Here is a 6,160-nt window from a genome sequence, read left to right on the forward strand (position 1 = left end):
TGTAATTTTTCCTGAATAACTATAGATAGGGCAAATGCTATTCTCTAACAAGAAAGACATCAAAAGTGTCTTTCTTTCTGGTCTTGCAGGCTACCTGCTAAAGGAGATAGAGCTCTTTCACTGCCTGTTCCAGGAATTCCTTCTCACAAGACCTGCTTGTGAGATGCTATTTATCTTACAAGAGCCTACACTGTCATAAGAATGTATCTTACTTCAATTATACAGATAAAATGGACAGAAACAGTATAATGAAAGAGTTATTTATATATTCATAAATACATATAAGAAAGAAATTCACATTTAAAGAGCATCTATCTAATACTGCCAAACAGATAACATTTAAAAAACAGGAAAATTAAATATCCTAAAGGCAATAGGGTCTATCTCATAGATGAAAGTTTTATAATTGGTTGCACTGTCAGAAAAAGCATTGCTAAGTCCACTGGTCAAGGTAATTACAAGGAAAGACCCAAGGCTTATCCTGTTCCCTGTGCATTTACAGGGCAAAAAGGCTTATTTACTCAAAAGACTACAGAGAAAAGAACAGCAACTTCAAGTCAGCAATTACCATACTGGAAACAATGCTCAATCTAAATCACTACAGTTAAATCTATATCATTACAGTAAAAAAAAAAAAAAAAAAAAAAAAAAAAAGTAGCATACAGGTAAAGTAGATCTTTATCTTACTAAATCAGCTAGTTTGTAGCCTATCAGGCTGAAATGGAGAAAGAAAAAAAAGCAGAAAAAGAAAAAAGCTATAAATCTCAGAAGAGATCTATAGAATGAAAAATCTGTTGACTTCAGAGTTAATTAATTTTTAATTCTTACCCAAGATTTCATAATGTCCTATTAACAAGCTAAATTCAACTGATTTTTAGCTTGTTTCTACATTTTTCAGGGAGAACTATTTTATTCTCCTCATCCACACTGGAAGTGCTGGTAGTACTTATCATAAACATACAAAATCTAGACAAAGAAAACATAAGACGCATCTACACTGCATTCAATACAAAGCTGGAAACAATTCACACCATTTCATTATCTCCTCTGTGAAACTGAACTACATTTTCCCAAAATAATTTAGTAACTTCTCAACAAAAAATCTTTAAGATATTCCCTTTTTTATAACTCTTTAGCAATGCTAACATTAGTATAGACTCATCGATTTGTCACTCATACCTTATAGACACTTGCAACGAACATCAAGATATCTAAAATTACAAAAGTCTTCAAGGTACCCCGTGGGATAAATTTCAAGAATTTCATTGCTTATTTGTATTTTGGTGGGCTAACATTCATTAAGTTTGGTTGTACTGGCATTTTTTCAAATGTAGGAATGAAAGGCAAGAGATAAGGTCTTGATTTGGGGGTTTGGATGAAAGAATAGAATAACAATTCAACCTTTCTGCTCTCTATGTGTATTCACATTAATATGGTCTGGCTAAACAACTTCTAAATGTTAATCAGCACCAACAGAGAGACCCATGAAACAGCAAGATGAGTTCTTGCAAACCTGTTAAGTTCAAATACATAAAAGATACATTTGCAACAGAAATCCTAAACGTAGACTCTTTACTGAAGGTGAGGCATCAACTGTAAAGATCTAGCTTGACCTTCAGGTCCTAAATTAAATTTTGGAAGGAAAAAAACCCTCAAGGCTACTTCTTGGGCGTACAGTATCATTACTACAATAGTCAGCAAGAAACACCATGCATGAAATATCACAACACTGTTTTCTTTTCTCTCTTTCTAGTAGAAGTACATTTGAAAATTCAGTTAAGAGGAAGCAGCTTAAACTTGGAAGATGCTCCAAGAACTAGTCTACTAGAAGACACAGTTAACAAGAAATACCCAGAAGCCGCATTCTCTCTCTTAAATAAATTAGATCTATTGCCTTGGCATAGGTCACAGACTGCAGACCCGGATCAGTGAATTTTCCATGCTTTCCAGCGCATAACCGCCAGAAGACACCCTAGCCCTGAAGATCAAGGCACAAGCTGGGCAAAGCCTCAAGAGGTAAATCGTTCTTTTTAGAATCACGCGTTTATTTGCTGTATTTCCGATAAGCCCCATCCGCTCCCGCCGGGGAGGTGGCGGGCAGCGACACCTCCCTCCTCCCTGAGGGCAACTCACCGCGAAAAGCAGCTCTCGCCTCTGGTAACCTGGCAGCGCGGTGACGGCCCGGCCCGGCCCGGCCCGGCCGCTCCCTCCTCCCACACGGCCTCGCCTCACGCTGCCCCCATCGTCACCGACCTGGCGGCGCCGGCGGGGCTTCGCGGTCCCACAAGCCCCGCGGCCCGTTAGCCACCGGCGGCGCAAGATCTCGCCGCGGCCCCGCTGCGCGGCCGGCGCGTTGCCGTGCTCGGGCTCTGCCTCCCTCCGGCCGCTCCGCGAGGGGACGACGGCGCGGCGCGGCGCCGGCGCCGCGGGCCAACGGTCGCGGCGGGCGCGAGCGCCGCGCGGCCCCAACGGCTGCGCCCCGCCGCCAACCGCCCGCGGTCGGGGCGGGGGGCGAGGGGGGCAGGAGGCGCCCGCTCCGCTGACCCACCCGGGCGCCGCCCGCCCCCGCCGCCCAGAGAGGGGCCCCGCGGGCGGGCGAAGGCACTTACTTTGCCGGGTGCGAAAGTTGGGCAGCGGCGAGCAAACTCCACGGTTGCTGCCGGGCGGAGGGGCGAGCTGCGCGGCGGCAGCGGAGAGCGGCTTTCCGCCCCCCGCGGGGAGGAGGGCAGGCGCCGCGCTGGGGCTCGCCTCCGTGCGCGGCGGGGGAGCGCCGAGCCGCCCGCTGCTGCCCCGCGGCCGCTGCAGCCCGCGGAGGAACTTCGCACTGGCTCGGGCGGCCGGCTCGGCGTTTTCTCGGCGTACTTCCTGGTACTAGGTCAGATTTGCATAGAGGGAGCAGCGGGGAGCGCGAGGGGAGAGCGGGGCGAAAGAGGAAAAAAAAAAAGAAGAAGAAAAAAAATGTTGTAAGCGCGGACCGGCCGCGCCGCTCGGGTCGCGGCTTCTGGCAGCAAGCGGGGGAGGGGCGGCGGCGGCCCCGGGAGGGCGGGAAGGCGCCGGGGAAGGGGGGGGGCAGAGGCGGCTCCCCCGGCGGAGGAGCCGCGCACCGAGACCGGGACCGCGACGGGGACGAGGTGGGACAGCAGCCGCGGGGCGGGGGGGGCGGCCCCGGCCCCGGCCGGCAAACTCCGTGCATGCAACGAGCCCCCGTGGCGGGTCGCGGCCTCGAGAAGCGCCGTTAGCCCCAGAGGCGGCTCTGAGGGCCGAGGCGGCTGTGCAGATGCCCCAGCAGACTGGAAGACCATCGTAAACACCTCCAAAATTCAGCGACGGCAACGCCTAGTTGGACCCGCAGGAGCCCGGGTTGGAAGAAAAAAAAGAACAAGTACCTGAACTAAGTTTATTGATAAAAAAAAAAAAAAAAACGGTTTGCTACCCCCTTAAAAGGTGAAAAACAGATCTCAAATCAACAAAAGTCCGAAGCGGCAATATGGACTGCAGATATAAAGCAGAGATGAGGCCGCTGGAAAGCTCTACAAGAACTGGAGTCAGGGTGTGAAGTGCACACTGCCAGACCGCCTGAGGAAGTTTGGGGTATGGAGATTTTGAAGGCAGAATTTCAAAAGAAAAGCATTGAAGCTTCCCACACAAAGTGCTGAGAAGCATGGGGCAAGTTTAGGGGATGGTCGAAGTGGTACTAGCAGCAAAACACAGAATGCTCGAAGGGAATGAGTTGTGCCTGCACCCTTTTAGAAGTCCTCCTGTAAGGTCTGACTGTGAGGTGGAGCTGACTGAGGAGCTGGCTAGGATGCCTAGAAGAGCTGAAAATGGCTTAATGCAGCTCACATCCTAGAAGTTTACGAGAAGAACCTGAAAAATATCCAGGATAGCAAACAGTGGCGGTAGGATTTTTCATAACTTTGGCACGGATGCCAAGGCCCGCCACACACAGTGCTGCGCAACAATTGTTTCATTGTAGTCTGTGCTGCAGTCCTGCCTCTAGGCTGCGACTGGAGCATGTCGGCCACTGCCTTAATCCTACAAAAGGCTCGGTCCCTAGAAGCACTCAGAACATAATTTGCCACATTTCTAAACCAGTCCCAGATGTCCCTAGACATCTGCAGAGCTGTGATGGGTGGAGGTGCAAAGTTGCTTGTCTTCTTTGAACTATATCATTGATGATCAAAATAATGTGATTCAGATACAGAGTATAAGATCGGACTCTAAAATATTGTAGGATGAGGTTATTGGAGATTCTTTTTCTTTCCCTTTTGTTTTTTTAGTGAAAAATTGGTAAAGGTTTTCTCCCTTTTCCCAGCTATGTAGAGTTGTGTAAAAAGAAAAAGAATGACTTTTTTTTTTCCTGGTGAAAATTTTGTATATAAAGGAAATACCTGATTTAATTTACATTATCTTTGGATTTTTTTTTTTTAAGTTGGAAATTTGGATCCCAAAAGTCTATCCAAAAGTGAGCTACTTTGGAAATGCTATCACTGTGGCTCAGGAGAATGAGGCACTGCAACTGCCTTAGGCTTCCCTTGTCTTCCATAGGACAAGTTCCTTGAACTTTATCTTCCTCCTTGAAAAGAAGAAATGGTGCAGAGAGCTCATATTTGTACTATCCTCCCTTCTTTCCTCCTCATTTCCTCTTTCTCTTCCCATTATGAAGTATTCTACTTGATTTAAAATTCACGTTCCCATGTCAAAGCATTAATATAAATAAAACAAAAATAAGTTTTATAAATGCATAACAGTTTCTAGCAGTCTAGAAAAATACTTTAGTATCTGTAATGTCATTAATTCAGAAAAAATCAAAAAACTATTAAGTAATACTTAGTAAGCTGCTGTGCAATATTCGATTCAGGAAGCACAGCAGAAACTCATCAGTTCTGCCTCTGAAGAACTAATATGAAAAGAGTTTGGAGTAGAATGAATATACTGTGGTTTGTACAAAGAAGAAGCAAAGACAGATGGTTAATATTATATGAAATAAGTCACCATTTTATGCATCTTAGTTCTCTCTGATAAGAAGAATCCATACAAAATCTACCTTGGGAATTGTAAGCAGGAAGGGAACCATCTCTGTCATTATGCACCAAAAGGAAAACCAGAGCTGGCACCAGCCTCCACACATCTCTACTGTTAATCACATTTTTTAAAACATGTCTTTGTGTTTAGATCAACAGAGATGAGATGCAAAACAGGGTGTGAAAGAAACTTTAGTCTATCACTAAATTTATTTTTAAAAAAAGATTGTGAGTCGTGTTAGCTAGTCAGTGTTCATACTCTGCTGTTGATTTTCTGCTTTGGGAGCCTAATGCAAATCATTCAAAAACCTCCCAGACTATTTCTATACTAGTGAATTCAACATGCCTGCAAGATAGTTCTGAGGCCAACAGGCACTGAAATAGTCAACGTCCATACTGTTAAATTCTCTTGGCATCCAGAAGAAGGTGGCTACATGCAAACTGTTATTTGAATAGTCTCTGGCACATGTTCACTAACTGCTAGATAAGCTCTGGACATTTTTTGAGAGTGATAGTTGGCCTGGTCCAGGGATTAGTCTAACAATTTGCCAGTAGACTCAGAGCTCCAAAATCCAGGAATGTTCCCATGGATACTGTATAATTCCTGGCATGAATGTAGTCCTCTAGACCCTACAACAATCTGGTTGTTCCTACCCAAGTAGGTCTTACCCGTGTACCTCTGTGTTGCACCTACCCAAGTAGTTACTGATTCACACTACAGTCCTTGTTTGGATTGTATCTGTGAGTAGGCAGGGGCAAAAAACTGTAGGGGGGAGCAGCTCTGGACAGTGAATCAAACCTTGTCAAAGACAGTGAAAAGACAGTAGATTTCAAATGATAATTATGTCTCTTCTATGCTTTGATATATTCCTTAATCTCACAGTTTCTGAGTACCTTCTGCAGTATATTAGAACACAAAAGCAGAATGGCAGTAGAAAAAGAATAGTGATGAAAATGTAAGGGGAACAACCACAGCAGGAATTTGAGAGAGAACCTATGGCACACTGATGTTCATTCAATGGAAGAAGTATGGAAAAGATCACTTTATTCAAAAACACATCTACAAGAATTTAAATTCTTTGTAGAAGAACAGGGAAAGATAGAGTATGTAGGAAAGCAAAGATACATGTAAAACT

General features: G+C 45.2%; 1 protein-coding gene across 3 annotated transcripts in view; it reads right to left on the reverse strand.

Annotated features, from left to right (window-relative positions):
• LYN (LYN proto-oncogene, Src family tyrosine kinase) overlaps window positions 1–2,856 on the reverse strand; it is a 52,103-nt gene extending 49,247 nt beyond the window's left edge. The window contains exon 1 of one of the 3 annotated variants that reach the window (XM_062570357.1): window positions 2,610–2,856. The gene's annotated coding sequence lies outside the window, so the exon portion shown is untranslated. Of the gene's footprint in view, window positions 1–2,133; window positions 2,177–2,609 lie in introns of those variants that run through there. The other 2 variants (XM_062570356.1, XM_062570355.1) reach the window with 2 other exon arrangements.
• Window positions 2,857–6,160: the final 3,304 nt, after the last annotated feature.

The sequence above is a fragment of the Rhea pennata genome, chromosome 2 (assembly GCF_028389875.1).
Source record: "Rhea pennata isolate bPtePen1 chromosome 2, bPtePen1.pri, whole genome shotgun sequence".
In the NCBI taxonomy this organism is placed as follows: Eukaryota; Metazoa; Chordata; class Aves; order Rheiformes; family Rheidae; genus Rhea; species Rhea pennata.